Here is a 20,260-nt window from a genome sequence, read left to right as displayed (position 1 = left end):
GCTCTCGCAGCCATATGTCACTACGGGGAACACCATTGCTTTAACTATGCGGGCCTTTGTTGTCAGTGTGATGTCTCTGCTCTTAACTATTTTATCGAGATTGGTCATTGCTCTTCTCCCAAGGATTAAGCGTCTTCTGATTTCCTGACTGCAGTCAGCATCTGCAGTAATCTTCGCACCTAGGAATACAAAGTCTTTCACTGCTTCTACATTTTCTCCCTCTATTTCCCAGTTATCAATCAAGCTGGTTGCCATAATCTTGGTTTTTTTGAGGTTTAGCTGCAAACCAGCTTTTGCACTTTCTTCTTTCACCATCATAAGGCTCCTCAGTTCCTCTTCACTTTCAGCCATCAAAGTGGTATCATCTGCATATCTGAGATTGTTAATGTTTCTTCCAGCGATTTTAACTCCAGCCTTGGATTCCTCAAGGCCAGCTTGTCGCATGATGTGTTCTGTGTACAAGTTGAATAGGTAGGGTGAGAGTATACAGCCCTGCTGTACTCCTTTCCCAATCTTAAACCAGTCCGTTGTTCCGTGGTCTGTTCTTACTGTTGCTACTTGGTCGTTATACAGATTCTTCAGGAGGCAGACAAGATGACTTGATATCCCCATACCGCTAAGAACTTGCCACAATTTGTTATGGTCCACATAGTCAGTAAAACAGAAATAGATGTTTTTCTGAAACTCCCTGGCTTTTTCCATGATCCAGCGGATATTGGCAATTTGGTCCCTAGTTCCTCTGCCTTTTCTAAACCCAGCTTGTACATCTGGCAATTCTCGCTCCATAAATTGCTGAAGTCTCCCTTGCAGGATCTTGAGCATTACCTTACTGGCATGTGAAATGAGTGCCACTGTTCGATAGTTTGAACATTCTTTAGTGTTCCCCTTTTTTGGTATGGGGACATAAGTTGATTTTTTCCAATCTGATGGCCATTCCTGTGTTTTCCAAATTTGCTGGCATATAGCATGCATTACCTTGACAGCATCATCTTGCAAGATTTTGAACAGTTCAGCTGGGATGCCGTCGTCTCCTGCTGCCTTGTTATTAGCAATGCTTCTTAAGGCCCACTCAACCTCACTCTTCAGGATGTCTGGCTCTAGCTCACTGACCACACCGTCAAAGCTATCCCCGATATTGTTATCCTTCCTATACAGGTCTTCTGTATATTCTTGCCACCTTTTCTTGATCTCTTCTTCTTCTGTTAGGTCCTTGCCATCTTTGTTTTTGATCATACCCATTTTTGCCTGGAATTTACCTCCGATGTTTCTAATTTTCTGGAAGAGGTCTCTTGTCCTTCCTATTCTATTGTCTTCTTCCACTTCCGCGCATTGCTTGTTTAAAAATAATTCCTTATCTCTTCTGGCTAACCTCTGGAATTTTGCATTTAATTGGGCATATCTCCCCCTATCGCTGTTGCCTTTTGCTTTCCTTCTTTCTTGGGCTACTTCTAGTGTCTCAGCAGACAGCCATTTTGCCTTCTTGGTTTTCTCTTTCTTTGGGATGTATTTTGTTGCCGCCTCCTGAACAATGTTGTGAACTTCTGTCCAGAGTTCTTCCGGGACCCTATCTACTAAGTCCAGTCCCTTAAATCGATTCTTCACCTCCACTGCATATTCCTTAGGAATATCAGTGAGCTCATATCTAGCTGATCTGTGGGTCTTCCCTAATCTCTTGAGTCTGATCCTAAATTGTGCAAGAAGAAGTACGTGATCGGAACTACAGTCAGCTCCGGGTCTTGTTTTTACTGACTGTATAGATGTCCGCCACCTTTGGCTGCAAAGGATGTAGTCAATCTGATTTCGGTGTTGTCCATCTGGAGAAGTCCATGTATAAAGCCGTCTCTTAGGTTGTTGGAAGAGAGTGTTTGTTATGCAGAGTGAGTTGTCTTGGCAAAATCCTATCAGCCTGTGTCCTGCTTCGTTTTGTTCTCCCAGGCCATACTTACCTGTAATTCGAGGTGTCATTTGACTGCCGACCTTAGCATTCCAGTCTCCCATGATGAAAATAACATCTCTTTTAGGCGTGTTGTCCAGTAGGTGCTGCAGATCCTCATAGAACTGCTCTACTTCAGCTTCTTCAGCATCTGTGGTTGGGGCGTATATTTGGATCACTGTGATGTTAGATGGCTTGCCCTGAATTTGAATTGAGATCATTCTGTCGTTTTTTGGATTGTATCCAAGCACTGCTTTAGCCACTTGACTATTAATTATGAAGGCTACTCCATTTCTTCTGTGGTCCTCTTGTCCACAGTAGTAGATCTGGTGGTCATTTGATGTGAAGTGGCCCATTCCAGTCCATTTCAGTTCACCAACACCCAAAATGTCTATCTTTAATCTTGACATCTCACCAATAACCACATCCAATTTGCCCTGGCTTATAGATCTTACATTCCAGGTTCCAATGGTATGTTGATCCTTAGAACATCGGATTCGCCGTTCACCACCAGCACCGTCGGCCGCTAGCCGTCCTTTCGGCTTTGAGCTAGCTGCGTCATCACGTCTGGGGCTAGTTGAGCTCATCCTCTGTTCCTCCCCAGTAGCATTTTGACCATCTTCCGACCTGGGGGTCTCATCTTCCGATGGTATACCGGCATATCTCTGATTGTACTGATCCATTTAGTTTTCACGGCAAGAATACTGGGGTGGGTTGCCATTACCTTCCCCAGGGATCGCGTTTAGTCTGACCTCTCTGTCATGACCTTCCCGTCTTGGGTGGCCCTTCACGGTTTAGCTCACGGCATCATTGAGGTGCTCAAGCTCCAGCACCACGACAAGGTAACGATCCTTTGCAGAAGGTAGTCATGTTAGGCTTCAATATAGATTGCCTTTGTGCAGAACAGGGAAACATTCTCTTAGCTACCTTGTGAATTAAGCATCTGGATTCTTTCCAGGGTTCACATCAGCTCTTACATTAAGCTGTGCATCTGTGATCTTCTGAGTTACAGTGATGGCCTTTATCGTTTTAATCTTGTTTGTTTCAGCTGCTTGCATTTCCAGTAGTCTGATGCTACTTGATAAGTTTCAGCTAGCTGGGTAAAAGTTCTTTTTGATGTCTGGAAGTCCTCTGTCAAGTGCTTGAAAGACAAAAATCATATATTCTGAACAGTTAAATTCATCAATTCTTGGCTACGTCTGTTCTCCTTTCACTAATGCAGCGTACAAGCGAGAACATGAAAACGGTATTGAAAGCTAAGGAGTTATAAAAGCTGGCCTTTATAGTGTTATTGTAGAGCAGTCTGTTGATTGAAATTGGGCAGATGTCAGGCTGATGGGTCTACTAGCTTCACTCTTGTATGCAGGGCACTGGCTGGATTCATACATTACACTGAACCAAGTCCCAGTGCACTGCAGGCACCCCTACATGTGCTGAAGATGTCACTTTTTCCCTTGGGCCACATCGTTAGCCCTGTGGCTGTCCTAAGCTGAAAATGTAACATTTAAAAGTACAATCCCTGCTAAGGGAAGTAATGCTGCCTGCACCGGAACTAGGCCGTAATATAAGTTGTTTTTTACTATAGTGGTAGACCTCGAGTTACCACCATTCATTCAGTGACCATTCGAAGTTACGACAGTGCTGAACAGAGGGACTTACAACTGGTCCTCAAAGTACCAGCCGTTACAGCATCGGGTGCTTGGTAACCAGCTCGCACTAACGACCAGTTGCAGCATCCCATGGTCATGCGATCACCATTTGCAATCTTCCCTGCCAGCTTCCCACAAGCAAAGTCAATGGGGAACCCAGTAGGGAAGGTAGCAAGTTGCTTGGGTAAGTCTCTCCCCCCACCCCCCGCCAGTCTTTCTTTGTTTGCATGCACCACACACCCCTTCCCCGGCCTCCCTGCACTCGCACACACCCCACACCCTCCCTGTGCTTACACAGACCCTGCACCCTCTTTCCTCAGTCTCCCTGCACTTGCATGCGCGCACCCCACACTTTCCTGCCCTCCCTGTGCTCGCACATGCGCACACACCCTGTACTCTCCTTTCCCAGCCTTCCTGAGTTCACGCCGCACCACAGCACCCCCTTCCCCCAACTCACACACAGCCTCCCCCACTCCCTTGCAGCACCCCCACACTCCTTACCTGGAACTCCCTCCGCTTCCCACTTAATGACTTGCATGTCTTGGGTTACAACAACCAGGACTGCCTGGATTGCCGTCGCTAAGCAATGCAATCACATGACATCGCGCTTTACTACCATATTTGTGAACTGCCCAGAGTCCCACGTATGAGGGAGATGGGCAGTGATAAAAATATGATAAATAAAATAAATAAAAATAAAATCCCAGTCCCAACTGCAGTCATAACTTGAGGACTACCTCTATGTTGCATATCAGAATTTTGCTCTTCAGCTGGTCATTGGGTGAGCTAGTTTGGTCACATAGAATAAATGAGGATCAAATCACAAATCACTGCCTCGCATTGCTTTGGCAATTGGAGCAACTAACAAGTTGGTGAAATAAGTTATTGTATGAAGGAAGGAGGGGGGGGTTGAGAGGAAGACTAAGAAAGTCCTGGTTCAAGATACTGTAGTTGATGAGAGCCTAAAAAAAAAGAGAGGCGAGAAGTTTCAAGAACAAAAAGTAATATGTAAAGTAGACATAGCTGAAGTAAGAATAGTTTGCAAGGATAGAAAAATATGGAGATGGATAGTGAATGGTGTTGATATGAACTGATGCAGCTATACTTCTTTTCCTCATTTTATGCCTTGAGCTAAATATTTCTTTCTTTTTCTGCACTCTGCAGAAGATCGTTTATCTCAAAAGGGAATAACATAGTTATGGTTTGTTTGTTTGTTTGTTTATGTATTTATTGACGCATTTCTGCTCTCTAGAGTTCTAGGCAGCTTAGCATATTTTTGTATACCAGCCATTGTGTCTTGTAAACCAGAGCTTACGGTGTGTGTGAATCCAACCATTTTGACTGATTCAGTAAATCTAGCTCAGTATGTTATATGAACTAAGCCTTAGAATTATGGAAGCCTAGCTGAAGATTCCTTTTAACTTCAAAACAAAACATTGCTCATGGCTTTATTTAATTGTTTGTGTAAATTTATTAGCTGCCCAACTCCAGTGGACTCCTTCTTCCAAACAAAAAACTCCCCCTTATCACCCCAAACTGTTTTCTTTTCGGAAGCATTAAATTAGAATATTGTCCATTTGTTACTTCTGTTTTTAATATTTATTTGTGGTTTGTGAGCAGTGCATTAAAATATGTATAATGGCTTATGTAGAATAAAGATGGAATTGGTGATCCCATATATGTACCATGCAGCAATGTTATTTTCTTAGGGGTTTTTTTTCTTTGGCCTTGGGGTTGCTTACCATCCTGATGCTAACAGGGAGTAATTTTGTTCCAGGTCAACAGAAGTTATAAAAGAAGCTGGATGGACAGACTGTATTTTTTGTGTGGAGGGGCGTGTCTTTGAGTCAGGCTTGACTCCTGGTGACTGCCTGGTCAAGTCCCTGCAGTTTTCTTGGCAAGATTTCAGAAGTGGTTTGCCATTGCCTGCTTCTTCCTATGGCTGAGAGATTGCGACTGGCCCAAGGTCACCCATCCAGCTTCGTGCCCAAGGCAGGACTAGAACTCATGGTCTCCTGGTTTCTACCCTGGTGCCTTAACTACTGCACCAAACTGGCTCTCTTTTTGGTGCCTTTGAGTCAGTGTTGACTCCTGGTGACTGCCTGGATTAATCTCTGCAGTTTTCATGGCATGATCTTTCAGAAGTGGTTTGCTACTGCCAGCTTCCTAGGACTGAGAGAGAGGGACTGGCCCAGGGTCACCTAGCTGGCTCCCTGCCTAAGGCAGGACTAGAACTCACAGTCCCATGGTTTCTATCATGGTGCTTTAACCACTACAACAAACTGGCTTTCAACTGTAATTTACAATGTCTTAATGGGACAGCATGAAAGTAAACTTCTTTGTGGAATTGTTCTCCAAAATTAAAATGCCACTTTATTGGTCCCAAGTACTTTGTTTTGTATTGCATGAGAGGTCCTCTGTGGCACTTCCTAATCAGAGGAAATCTGGGTGGGCTTTAAAGCTCCAAGGTAACCTGGCAAATACATCTCCAGGAGTCACTGCTCAACTGTTTGCAGATACAGGAACTAATGTACGCTTGCAGCTTGTGGAAAGCCCCCAAATCACAGAGGATAGATAGCTTGAATGGATTTCTTTTCACCAAAGTGAACAACTATTTACTTTTCCAATCATGCTGAGTTTGTTGTTCAGGGTGGTGTCTGTGATGAACCAAATGCAGTGGATAAATTGAAAGTATCTCCAGGCTTTCTTTTAAAGCAAAGCTTTCCCCGGGTGATACACAAAAGACAATTTGCTTCATGAACAGAGTGGAATAATTTAGCCTGAGATACATCAAGTAATCCATGGGCTGCATGCTGCCCCCAGAGTATCCTGTAGCTTGAGCTGCTGAAATTTGGCAGTGTGGCTTTTATTTCCATAGCTGTTCAGTCAATGAAGAGAGATCCATACACTGGGCTGTTGAGCACCTCTGAATTTTTCCAGGGTCTTGGACAGGTACAGATCATCTGCTGTCAGATTTATATAGAGCCAAGCTTTAAGCCACTGACCTTCTGCAATCAAACCAACTGGTTTATCACTGATCTGGGGGTCACGTTCGTCCCAGGTGGTCAGACAGGTAGAACAGCTTACCAAATTCTGGCTGCCACTGAGATGGTTGCTGTGCAGGAACTGGCAGGATGTTGCTTCCTCCTGGATTGTTCTGTGGATATGAGGTGTCAAGAGATTTACCGTTTGCTTCCTCTGCCACTACCAAGGCCCAAGGAATGTCCTTGAAGCAGAGGACTTGATACATACAGTAGGCGGCTTGGTTTGGTCTAGTTTAGAAGAATCCTGAAGACATGGGAAAGAATCTGAGAGCACAGGATTGAAGACCGTTCTGCTTATGGCATTTTTGTTTATTTTATTTAGTCTGCTTGTGTACCACTGAATCAGTCAAGACTCACAGCTTATGGCTTCGTGGGATGCATGAAGCCAGTCAAAAAGTTGAAAAGCAGAATATACTGTAAATCTATAAATCAAAACAAGGGTGTGCAAATAAGATAAGCAAGAGCAAAATGATGCCCCTGCCATTTGCTGCATGTGTAGGATCCATGGAATACCTTCCTGTTTCATGCCATCTTTTCTTTCATGCTCCATCCAATTACCTGCCTGGCACCTCTTCTCATACCTTCCTTTGAGGTGGCCCCATTAACTGAAAGGCAGGCTCTAGGCCGCCTGCAGGAAAGAGCTGTCTGTCCTCTGCCATTTTAGTAGGTACTTCAGTTTAATGGAGGAACTGAACTGTCAGAAAACTATCCATCTTGGAAGGTGCCAGACGCTATTCCTTGGCTTTGTTTCCTGGAGACAGCTTCCACTTCACTGTTGAGAGACAACACCCCTTTCGATGTCTCTCTGATTTCATCAAGACTTTGGCAAGATTATAGGGAAGGAGTTAAAGGAGGGACAAAGAGAAAAGGATAACATCTGCATTTGGTAGCTCTTTTTAATAACCATTTGTTTTGCTGATATATTTGATAGATGCCTATAGCCAGTGTTCTCCCATTTAATTTTCATAATAAAGTTGGGTGGGAGAGAAGGCAGCCATGAAGGACTGAAACCAAGCCAAACAACAGTTGGAGGCTATACTTTGAGGGGGCAGATAAAGGGGGCGGAGGGAAACTCTGGATAGGGGATTCTTACCTGCAAGGGCATTTGTATGTCCATCCTCCACTCCCTTTTTTTCCAAGCCAGTTTTTAGAGCACATCTGGAGAGAGCATGACTGGGGAAGGTTACCTGAAAAGCTGACCCGAAAGCAAGCTGATTGGTGTGTGTGTGTTTTTCCCCCCAGGTCTTGCCTCAGGCTTTTCCCAGCACAGCACCTTAATGAATGGACTAATTAATGGAATCAAGGTAAGGGAATATTTTTTTTGGCTTTCCCAGCGATTTACAGGTCTTGTTCGTTTGTAGCAACCTTGCATTATGGTTTACCACGGTTACTGTTTTTGGCTCAATTAGGTTCCATCGGGTTAGAGTCAGCGCTAGTGAGGACATGCTGTAGATCATTCCTCTCCAAGATGAGTTGTGTGGTTTAGCTGTCTGTTAAAAAGAAGAAGCCGTTGTAGCTTGCTTGTTCTATAAATAACAGGTGTTTTTTTTTTAAATCTGGAATGGCATATGAACCCATCCCCAATCATATACCAGATCTTGTAGGAAGTAGAGCACCCTTGCGCACGTGCGCACACAGGCACACACACGTATGAATGGTTCTCATAAAACACTCTGGGCTCCTTTGGAGGAACAGTGGCACAGAAATTAGTTTTTGCTTTTTTACTTTTTTCCCCCTCTGGGAAAGTCACTTTATTTCCTGCTCCAATACAGCTAGTGATCTTTAACCCAAGGTATCATATAATGGAGAAGCAAATGAGAAGAAAACTCCACACCCTTAACCCTAACATTAACTCCAGACCACCTGAGGAATAAGTGGAGAACTAAAAGAAAAAAGCAAGTTTAAGAGAAACGGATTTTAGATTTTGAAGAGTATTAAGAAAAAGGGGGAAAACATTGCAAACATTAAAAAATGGAGAAATCCTTTAACACAAATCATTTCATCTCAGAAAAGCAACTTGATTTTCAGCATTCAAATAGCTGGCTCAGCTATAGTAATAGACTTGAGAGAGCTTCCAGCTTGATGCAGAAGCCACAAAAAAGTCAAGTAAAAGCTCTCATTTTTGCAGTGGAGGGAAATATCCCTGTGTGTGCTCTTATCTCTAAATGCAGAAGCCAAAAAAAGTATGTAAGAAAGGGGGAAAAGCTTTTGATAACCACTTTATAAAATGTAAAATGTCATAGTGAAGAGCAAATCCTACAGCATCCAAATTGAGAAACCGGACAATTGATTTCATTGGTTTTTGAAAATGTTAACTTTTTTTAATGTTACATAATATCCAGCTGGACTAGTATCAACAGAAGTTGGTTCTGGAAGTAAAAGACTCAATCAATCGTTGGACTGAGCCGTTGTGTGACCCTTCCTAGAATCTGGAGGTACCTTTGAGTCCAAGCTGCTGCTAAACCATTCCCGAGAGATTGCTATCTAGTCGCTGCCTGAACACATCCAGCAAAGGGGAGCCTGCCTCCTCTCTCTCCTCTCTCATTGGCTTCCCTCTGGAATGCTTCTTCTGGTTGGGAAGTTTTCTTTAACAGGCAGCCAGAATCTCCCTTCCTGTAACTTAAATCCATTATTTAAATCCTGCACTTTGAGACAATCAAAAACAGGTCATCATTCTTCTTTTGTGTGATTCCCTACAGCGGTGTTCCTCAACCTTGGCCACTTTAAGATGTGTGGACTTCAACTCCCAGAATTCCCCAGCCCTAGGGTCTCATGTTTTTGAAAAGCCTTCTTTTCTCACGGTTAAAGATGCCTAGAAGAATTCCAGTATGGGGACAAAAGACAACATGTAGGCTTTCTCCTTGTATTTCCTTTGTTTTTGGTGGGGGGCACTTAGCCTCTCTCTTGACCCCTCTTCTCCTCCCCCCCCAAAAAACGGTCTTTTCTTATCATTTTGATGCCAAATATTTTCAGTGTCACATTCTCTGTGGTCTTTGTCTGCGCTGCCTCTCGGAAATGGTGTTGTTCTGCGCAGCTCAGCCTCCCCTTGTTGCCTGCCTGTGTCGTCTTTGTGTTGTTTGTGGGAGAGGTCGCCAGCCTTTGTTTCACTCCTCACAGACACCAGTCCAGTCGGTTGTTGCTTTTCTTCTTACGGCCTTAGGTATTAATGAAGCAACTTCTCTGCATAAGCTGAGTAGAAAATTAACAGGCAGTTTTGTGTTAGGCGACATTGCTACTTTTGGGCCGTATAATCCCTAATTGGCTGGCTGGCCTTTCCGTGCTCTCCCAAAAACTTGTCCTTTGTGAGGTGCTTTCAGAAGCTGCCCTGCCATTTCCACTTGAATTCAGACAAGGCAGAGGCCCATGGGTTCCTTTCAGCTTCAGCCATTCCAGCCAGTAGTTTGGACTGATGGGATCCAGCATCCAGTAACAGCTGAAGGACCACAAGTCCTGCATCCTGAGAGGACCCTCAGCTCTCTTTTTCTTGCTGTCAGGAGGAATGCAACAAAGCTGGTGGTTCAAGACACAGGCAAGGGAAAGCTTTTATCCAAAAGCAGACTGGCCTCCACATCCAGAGGCAACCTGCTGCAAGGGCAGTGGAGAGAGAGCTGTTACTCAAGTGCCCTGATTATGAGCTTTCCTCCGTGATGGATTTCACGGATACCCTGGGCCTGACTCAGAAGTCCTGTTCCTAAACTTGCTTCATTTTGTTTGGTGACATGGGAGCCAAGCTCATTCTTGGGTGTCCTTTTCCCTTCTTAACATAATCCTATAATGGAAGCTGCAAAACTGATGGCCAAAGAATGAACAGGAAAGGGATCTACTTGCTCCCAGGAAGTGGGAATCCTCTGCAGTACATGGCGCATCTTCCCATCCAGAAACTTTAGCCCAGTGATGGTTGGGAAGATGAAAGCACTGCCATTGTGCTGCTATAATCGCACCACAAGTGTGTGCCAATGGTTGGTGTGATGAGCAAGCTGTCAAAAATGGCTGGTGCTACAACATATTTGTCCGTGGCTGAATCTCCTCAGCCAGATCAAAAATCTATCTGTTAAGCCTTGACAGTTTGCTTTGCCCAGTGTACTGAACCATGCTTTGTTTAATCACAATCAGCTGGATTTGCACAACATCCACAAAACCAATGAAATTACCACACAGCCAACACAGTTAATTGGTAAAGAACAATACCACATTATTCATAGCTTGACTAACAAGTCACCGCAGTACATCACCGTATGGAGGGAATTTCGTTACTGCCATCTCCAGTTAAAAGGAGCAAATGAAGAGAAAAATCCTTCTCTCCCTGGGTGCCTGGAGAATCACTTCTACCAGAGTAGATAACACAAGCAAGACCAGCTTTCTCCAACTTAGGCATCCTCCAGAAATGTGGTTTCACCTCCCAGAATTCTTAGCAGTGGCCATGTTGCTTGGAGCGTGCCAGATCGGGGAAAACTGAGCTAGGTCTGGCCTGGTTTAGGTAGCTTCCAAATGAATTAGATGAAGCAAAAACTTGCTTCTAGTTCTTTTAAAATACTTATTTCTGAAAAATTGAAGATAGCAAGCACCATCTTTGATGAGGCGTTCTTCTTTCTCCTTACATAGAGCTTGGGATAGATTAGCTTTCTGTGACTAGGTGATGGCCTTACTCAGAAGGCGTTACCTTTTTGTTGTTGTTGTTCCTTCGAAGCAAAATATTTGAAATTCAGGACACTCCAATTTGAGTGCAAAATGCCCAGGCTGAGTGTGGAATGGGCTCTTTTGAGCATTCTGGGATGTTCATTTTAATCTTGAACGGGTTTCATTTTACAAACTGCTATTTAAACCATTTTCACCCCATTCTTCAGTTCAATAGCTTCTGAAGAGTTTTACATATGGTCGGTGAAAATATAGCTCCTTCCTGCAGTTGTACAAATGTATGAAACAGCACACCCAAAAAAGGGGGATCTGGGAGGAAGGAAGAAAAAAACAAGCCAGAACTTTTAGGAAATTTAGCAAGCTGTGCTGGTAAATCTAGACATGATGGAAGGGCTGTTCTGGAAGCTGAATAAGGAGGACATTCTTAGATGGAGCTTTATCTCCGGGCCAGAAAGAGTCCAATAACGCTTTCTACTTACATGGTATGGAAAATGTAATCAACTTAACATTCTTCCTAGAAGTTTTGCATGGCACTGATGATAGGAAAGAACTACACAAAAGAAAACATTTATTAATATTTCTCCTCAACTTTAGTTCACTGAATGTTGCAAACCTTACAAGGTGGGAAGGAAACAAAATGAGAGTTTGAGTGTGCTAGAGAGGAAAGTGAAAGGCAATTAACAGCAATGCAAGAATAAGAATTTGGTCCACTTTTGTTCCTTTTGCTGCCAGATTTTTTTTCTTCAATGAGTTGCATCTTCTATTATGCCTGTGCAAGGGAGCTATTCTTTTTTAACGTTCCATCTTAGAACAGCTTAATAAAATAAAGTGGCCACACAGATCTATAGCCCCAGGGGAGAAGCAGTACAAACACCAATTTTTCAGCCCAGAGGGAACCAGTGAGGATCCAGCCATGATCTTATGTTGTAAATGTTGGTATTTATCTCTCATTTCATTCTGTGCCTTTAATTGTTTTTAATTAACCACAAAAGATCTTGAGCCAACGAGACACTCGGTTGGTTCATTCAATTTAGTATGGGAAAAATCGTCTTTTTTTTTTTACGCTCGGATCGCCAGATCAAAATCTACCTGCTCCCTTTTTCCCAGGTATTTGCGGATTCCTCCTCTCCTGAACTCAGTGTCATTTCCTTCTCACCCAAACCAGTCCTTTATTTTATCCTGGCAGAAGCTTAGCTTTTACCAGTATTCATTTGCAAGTAGTTGTGAAATGAAAGTTCAGGAGGGCAAAAGGCACAGATGCCTGCAGCAGAGCCGAGTCATGGTCTCAATAGCATCCCTCACAGTTAGTGGCTGGGTTAATTCAGCAATCAGGCTCTGCAAACAAGGCCACTAGATAGGAATTCTGTACCCTGCCCAGAGTATTTCATGGTGCTTTTAGTCTAGCCGTCCTTCACCTTAAGCTGTGCTGATTCCTTTAAGGTAACCTCCTTTACTGTAGATAGTGATTGTGGACCCGCTTCCCCACAGTGGCAAGAGTTTGCTGAGAGAAAATGGTGCTAGCAAATCCCAAGTAAAGGAAGAGCAATATTGATACTGTTAGCTAGGGAAGATAAAATCGGACATTGCCTCACTCATTTCAGTTCAGTGCTTATGGTGCAGTTTGGATGTGCTGATAAACAGCGCTAAACAATTAAACAGTCAGGCCAGAAGGGCTGGTTGTTGATATGTTCTTTCCTGATACCCATCTCTGAGCTCCTGATCCCACAGCACACCAGTGGCCCTGCTGCTTAGCATCCATGGAGGGACAAGCCTCTCTCTAGAGTACTCCAAGCTGTGCCCAGGTGAGAGTCACACAATGCCAGGAAAATGAAGGGCATCCCCTTCTGGCAATGTATCTCAGCTTATTCACTATGTGCATCCAGAGCTTGGGGTACAGACCGCTGTGCTTGGGGTACAACTTGGGGTACAGACCGCTGTGGGAAAATGCGTTTCGGATGCTGCCACCTAGGCATTTGAGCCTCTGCAGCGGTTTCTGTGCTACCTGCAGGCCAGGCAGCATGATCCATCTCCTGCCTCTTCTCACCTCTCCCTCTCTGCTCTTTACATTTCTGGCTTTTTCCGTGAGATAGTTCAGAAGCAGATGTTGTTGTTGTAAGGCTCTCCAAGCTAGTAACCTTTTCTGTCTTGTCTTTTTTTTTTTTCTCCCTGTTTTATAATACGGCCTTTTCATATTTTTTTTTTAAAGTTCCTCCTTTTAGTGTCTGAATCATCCTTCTTCAGACTAAGATCTTCCATCAGTATTGGAAGCCGGGAAATAGGAATCGAAATCCAACTCATGGAAACCTCCAGGCTAAGCAAGTTAACTCCAGATTAGTGTTAATCAACCATTTCATATTTCAGGAATGCAAAATTAAATTAAAGTTATAAGATTAAGTATACTTTAAGAGTTCCACATTATTTAATGAGCTTTTGTGGTTTCTGCATTCCAGTGATTGCTCATTTCTGAATGTTCATTTATTTATACAGCTTTGATTCCAGTGAAATGTTAATTTTTTGTTTAAATTTTTTTATTTATATGAATAGTTGTATAAAATGTTCTGGATTATGAAATAAACTGCATTCTGACTTAGCTTGATCTGTGACCCCAACGTCGTGTTACTGGTGTCACGCATCTGTGCGCACGCATACGATGGCAATTTGATTCATCTGCCCCATCCTTCTTTAAGTCTAACCTCAGTCATGGAGCTGGGGCAGGGGGGGGGATTACTATGCAGCTCTTTGCGGTCCTCTTACAGGAGAAATCCCCCCTGCCATGGTGCGGTTCTTCTTTCCATTACCTTGAAACAGAATGTTAGTCTGAATAAATGCATCCCTAGTAATGCTACTTTTGCATGCAACCATTTTCAGGACTGAGGCAACATCCATGTTACTGCTTGCTATTGTCCTAACAGTGAGACACACGCTGAGACGAGGAGTAGTTCTCTAGTGTTTATGACTGCTACATAAACAGAATCCTAACAAACTGAAGAAGCGTGGGAAAAACCCAGGCAGATAAACCCCAAAGGCTAAGGCGGGCCTGATCTGTGTCTCTTTGAATGGCTGCTTAATTCCTCAGCACTACGCATGCGTTTTCCCCCCTGGATAGGGGCTCCCTCCTGCTCGCCATCATTACTCATGATATCTATGTTCCGTTTATATCCTGGAACAGGAAATCTGACTGCCCTAAATCTGGCTGTCTACACAGCATGCACCATTCTAAAGGATGTGACTGGCTGAAATCCCAACCATGCCTAATGTCATTTAGCACATGAAAAGCCACCTCCAGTTGGCATACACAACTCTCTGGTTACTTCCTGCACTGCCATTTTTTTCCCCCTTTCTCGTTGTACCATACTTTTTAAGTTGTTATTATTCCCTGCAGTGATGGTGTGACTAGTTGACCTATTGACCACTAGGTGGGAGCAAAGGGTTAGAGTTTTTGGATCTCAGCTGCCATCAAGTGGTCACCCAGATTTGTGCAGATGCTGGGTAAGAAGTGGAGTTCGGGAAAGATGTTTAGCTGTAGAGATTCATGTGGGAGCCATAAACTATCCTAAGAACATTATGTGAGGAGCAGAAATGAGGATACAGGGAAGGGAATTCCCTGCCATGCAAGCTACAGAAGTGCAAGAGACAAGTCCTTTCAGTTACACTTCCAATTGCATGTGTTTAATCAGTGACAGGCTAATCCATTTCAGGGCTTCTACTCCAGGTAGACAGTCAACTAGTAGACCAGTCCATTTAAAGAATTTTAAGAAGTGGCGGTGGCTTCTGGTGTCTCTCATGTTCTAAAGGACTGAGGGGTGGGAAAAAAGGTCAAAGACCAGGTGAAAGGGGACAGTTCCACAAGAAACTGACAGAATTAATTGGAGCCACATGTTTGCCAACACAGAACACAACATTACAGGCCACCTCCCCCATTAACCTCAATTCATGCCCGATTGCCTGCATGCATCCTTTGGAGGTGAGATGCGAGAAACCACCACTTCCAGAGCAGACCTAACATCATCCTTGGGCTGGCTTAGTTGCAGGCTGTTAGTCCTCTGAGGTAGACCAGATCAGGAAGCAGAAACCACAGGAAATATGAGAACTCTACTCTGTTGATCTAGGCTAGAAGAGCAAAATCTTGAAAGTCTGACTGTTTCTCTTATATAGAAGAAAATCAAGGCAGGCCAGTCTTGAGTTTCTTCCTCATCCCCTCCTGTCATTCTGGGCTAAGCTGATGCTTTCGTAACTGCTGCTGCATATTTTCTCCATGGCTATCTCCATACTCCTCTACACCTGCAAACATGTCCTCCAGGAGTGGTTTGTGAGCCATCTTCACACCAGGCAAGGAGGCGGTGGGGGATTTGCCCTGAATCATCCTGTTTGTTCTGGACACTTCAGCCAGACCGATGGCACAGGGTACCTTTATCTTTTGTGGATTATGGTTGTTTGTCAAAGAATGTCCCACCCGACTAGGTAGTGCAGCAGGCAGTCATTTGGAGGCCGAGATGAGACACAGTTCACATTTTTGGAAGATGTGATGCGAAACGGGTGTGGTCCCATTGCACAGTTGGGCAAGACTGGGATATTCCATTTTTTTCCCCTTTTTTGAGAGGTGCTTTTCTTTGCTCTTTAAATGTATAAAAGCTATTTTGTACTGGATTTCTCATGTGTTTCCCACCTCGTTGTGGTGGGAAGTTTCGTTGCTGACTTTGGGGAAGGCTTGAAGAGCTGTACAAAAAAGGATGCTGCAGGGCCCTGGGTTGTCTTCTCCTGGTGTATATTATTGCGCTGAGAGGAGAATGCTGCAGAGATAACCATTTGGAAAAAGACATTCACCAGATTCATTTTTTCTCAGACATCAGTGCTTCAGCAAACTACACCAATTAAAACAGTATCCAACAGCAGAGGGCATATCTGTTGGCTGTTATGTGCCTACTTCTGATAACTGCCATGCTTGGGTGTTCATGTACCAGCCATGAAATTTGTTGTGCTGTGTACTCTGGCAGTAGCCTGTTGAGGTGAAGGCTTTCCTCCACCACATCATCCCTGTCTTGGCCCTTTTGGATCCATAAGCTAGGAATGAAACATGAGACTGACCATATGCTGTCCACTATTGACTGAAGGCTCAGTACCTCTTCAGAAGCCCACCCAGGCTGGAGGGGTGGGGGAAAAAAGCAAAATGATGGTGAGACAACCCTTCCAAAAAAAACCCCCGCAGCCCTATGACTCAAATATCTTCCAATTAGCATTTTTGCCAGTGTTAATGGAAAAAACCTCCAACTGGAGGAAATATTCTGTGGTGTTCTTGCCATCTTTTTCTTCTCCTCCTCCTCCTCCTAAGCCATTCATTAAAAGTTATAAAATACCTTGCTCAAGTGAAATGTTTTTCTCTCTCCCTTTGGATTTTGGCTTGAGCCTGGAACTGCTGCCAATTTGGCTAATTGGGAGTCTCAAGGCCTGACAGGCATCTAGTCTTCCTAGCAGTTTTTTTTTTCCCATAACAGCAGGCCTGATGTAGCACCTAAGGCTCTAACTCACTCCTGCTGCTGCTGCTGCTGCGAAAAATTTTGCTTCTTTTCCCGATAGATAGATAGGTAATTTCCTTCTTAAAAAGATGGCATACAGATGGCTGATTTTTTATCAGAAATGAGTCTGGATCTTCAGGAGATACCTTCAGAGATACTTAGATGAAAAGGAATGCTGAGTGTCCAATCTATCCGGTCCATTTCCATCCTCAGAATACCTATTAGAGCAGAGCAGGACGTTTACACAGTAGTCAGAGCCAGGACTAAGAGCAAGCTGAAGCCAAAGGCCCAGCTAAATCAAATGCATCAGAAATGCAAGCTCCGTGAAAATTAATATGCTGGCCGGGCAACTCCAGAAGGCAGCAAGGTGAAGATGAAGACTGCATTTGATTTAATGAATATTCAATTATTTAAATATAGCTGATACATTACTCCTTATGAGTGAAATATCTAAAAATTACCAATCAGTAGCAGCTTTGGATGGGTGATTTTCAGGAGCTATTTATTATGTATTTAAATGTTGGCTGTCCTCTACTGGTTGGATTCTGCTTCTGGTCCATTCCAGCCCTAAAAATTGCTCTCCCCCACCACCAAACCCGGCAACAAAAAAGCTCCCCAAATTGGTTGTTTGCCACCAAAATGTCAGTGGTGCTTTTTCAGAGCACTCTGGGGAGGACAAGTAACCCAAACCGGCACCAGACAGAGGAATTAGTAGAGCTTTTACAGTGAAGTAGAAAGTAAAAAGGCCTATATTTGATAGTTTGGAAACTGCGGCATGCCTGTCAGCTTGTTTTTGTATATGTTGGTGTCCAGAGGATGGAGAATGGGAGAAAGGCGATGATTGGTGTTGAGGCTGGCAATCAGCAGTTTAATTCATTGGCTGCTTTTCATTCAAAAACTGCTTTGGTGCAAAGATCCTGCTCGCTGCTTGAAGTGATCATCAGGAACGCTGACAGATCACTTGCCTGAACAATGCTGTATTTTTTTTTCAAGAAAATATCGTTCTATTATATTTCCTAGTGGGGAAAAGGTGATTGGAGCAAGCAAGAGAAAGACTTTAACGGATTCCGTTAAAGAGCATTTATTTATTTACTTATCTATCTGTTTGTTTGTTTGTTTGTTTGTTTGTTTGTTATTCCCATTTATGTAGCCGCCCAACACCTTTCTGAGCAGTTGCCATAAGAGAGTTCTGTGGTGCTGCGGGTTAAACCGCTGAGCTGTCGATCGGAAGGTCGGCGGTTCGAAACCGCGCGGCGGGGTGAGCTCCCGTTGCTCGTCCCAGCTCCTGCACACCAAGCAGTTCGAAAACATGCAAATGTGAGTAGATCAATAGGTACCGCTTCGGCGGGAAGGTAACGGCGTTCCGTGAGTCATGCTGGCCACATGACCCGGAAGTGTCCTATGGACAACGCCGGCTCCAAGGCTTTGAAACGGAGATGAGCACCGCCCCCTAGAGTCGGACACGACTGGACTTTACGTCAAGGGAAACCTTTACCTTTACCCTTTAACAAAATAAAAGGTGAGCGGGCATTCACTGAGAAGCACGGGCTGGGCTGCACATGTGTCCCTCCTGATCACGTGACCTGGGGAGGAAGGGGAGGGCTTAGAATCGAGCAGTCATCAGCATTCTTTCCCATTGGGGTCCGTTGTATTTTATTTTCTCTGCAGCCCCATCTGGGTCTGGCCCAGTTTTGAACTTGATCTTTCTTTTGCCGACCTCCCCACCTCAGAATTAGTGCTGCTTAGCTCTCTTTATGGAGAGTTGTCCTGCTGACAGAGTCCTGACCCGCTTTGCGTAATTTCTTTCCAATTGAGTTGGAAGGAATACAAATGTCGGGTAGCTGTAGCTCAGGGATGTGCCATCTCTTGAGAAATGGGCAAAGGCAAGCAAGGATAGCAGGAAATGCTCTGCCAGAGGAAGGGTCTAGTGGGTGGCATTTTGGGGAATTGGTGCGTTAGAGCCCTTTAAGTCCCCTTGGCAACTGTTTTGTCAGTGGGCAGCCGTTTTGCAAAAGCATTCATAACTTGTTCCAAACTTCCAAACGTGCCACCAGCCCTAAAGGTTTATTTATTCATTTATCAAATTTCGTCACCACCCATCTCCCTCAAAAGACGCCCTCATCTACAAAACTCCAAGTTCCTGACTTCTCTTGTAAAAAAATCATAATACCTGTTTTTTACCTCCATCCCAAGAATAACTCAAAAGAGGAACCCCCTTCCCAACTATTTCCTCCCCCATCTTCCAGTCATGTTGATATTAGGGCCAATCAAGGGCGGATTAAATACTACTTTAAATAGAAATCTTTGCTGTATCTTTATTCACCCAAACACATTTTTGCTTGCTACCAGGCTCGCAACTAGGGTCTGTGTCACCCAGGGCAAATATGGATTCTGCACTCATTTTGGCGCCCCCCCCCCCAGTGCGGCACCCGGGGCACATGCCCCGCTCCCCACCCATCCCCATTGCGGCCCTGCTTGCTACTACGTGTTCCAGGAATCTTACTCCATTGTGCCTCCATCGTGGCTAAAGTTTGGAAATTTAGGGGTTGAACAATGAGCAAATACTGGGAATAGATTCATTTCCTAGGAAAAATACCTTACTATTAAAAGGGAAAGTTTTCTGTAGTAGTTGCCAAGTAATGTAGGAAATCAAATCCCTAATGGACCCTCTTGACCTTATAGATTAGCAATGAGATGGGAAAGGGGTAGTTTTTATGTCAGCCAAGAAATTCAAAAAACAGGAAAGTGAACATATTCTAAATGGAGGAGAGGAAAAATTCCCTGGGGCCATCTAGAGTCTGAACTTTTTTGGCCTACCTCTGCCCTCCATGTGCATGGCCCAAGGCCAAACTGTTTACATAGAGTTTCCGTTCTCATTAGGAAAGGATTCTGTTGCTAGATGATCCATTCATCAACTTGGCATCCAAAGGAAAAAATACGACTTTGTGGCCACTGTTTCCTACTCAGTGGGAAATTTTATTCTGCCCTATTTCTCTGAAGAGGAAGTGAGGAAACCAAACTTGTCTTTCCCTTCTGGCAATCTCTTGAATGGGGAAACATCTTTTTTCTGAATTGTGATAAGGCTGGAGAGTATGATTTTTTACAGCCCCACGGAAAGCACCAAAAACAAAAATATGTGCTGAATAATGCCTTTGTCAAAGTGTTTGGCCATTCCTGCTGCTGGTACTTTGGTGGACTTCTTTCTTGTGAGAGATTGTAGCAGCCAGTCCAGTTGGCGAATCATGTGGAACAGCATCTCCCAAAGTATTGTCGTCTTTGTGCTATCATTCAGTTTCCACAGAAGCAAACTGTAAGCTTTTTCACCTCTTGTTTGCGAAAGTGGCCAAACACACTTGTCAGCTTGGCTGTGATGACAGTATTCCTTTTATCAGAAACAGCATTTCCCAGCTTTTTCCTTCAGATCAGCACTTTGTAATGAAAGCTTTTGAGCATCACCATATACTGAAATCTGGGTTGCATTGTAAC

The 20,260-nt window shown here is 43.9% G+C and overlaps 1 protein-coding gene across 2 annotated transcripts in view; it reads left to right on the top strand.

Moving 5' to 3' along the window:
• Window positions 1–20,260, top strand: part of MADCAM1 (mucosal vascular addressin cell adhesion molecule 1) — a 34,232-nt gene that overhangs the window by 1,199 nt on the left and 12,773 nt on the right. For both annotated transcript variants that reach the window (XM_063290892.1, XM_063290893.1), the window contains exon 2: window positions 7,869–7,930. The gene's annotated coding sequence lies outside the window, so the exon portion shown is untranslated. The remainder of the gene's footprint in view (window positions 1–7,868; window positions 7,931–20,260) is intronic.

The sequence above is a fragment of the Candoia aspera genome, chromosome 1, assembly GCF_035149785.1.
Source record: "Candoia aspera isolate rCanAsp1 chromosome 1, rCanAsp1.hap2, whole genome shotgun sequence".
In the NCBI taxonomy this organism is placed as follows: Eukaryota; Metazoa; Chordata; class Lepidosauria; order Squamata; family Boidae; genus Candoia; species Candoia aspera.
Note: the sequence above shows the minus strand (reverse complement) of the source record. Positions and strands in the feature narration are given on the sequence as shown.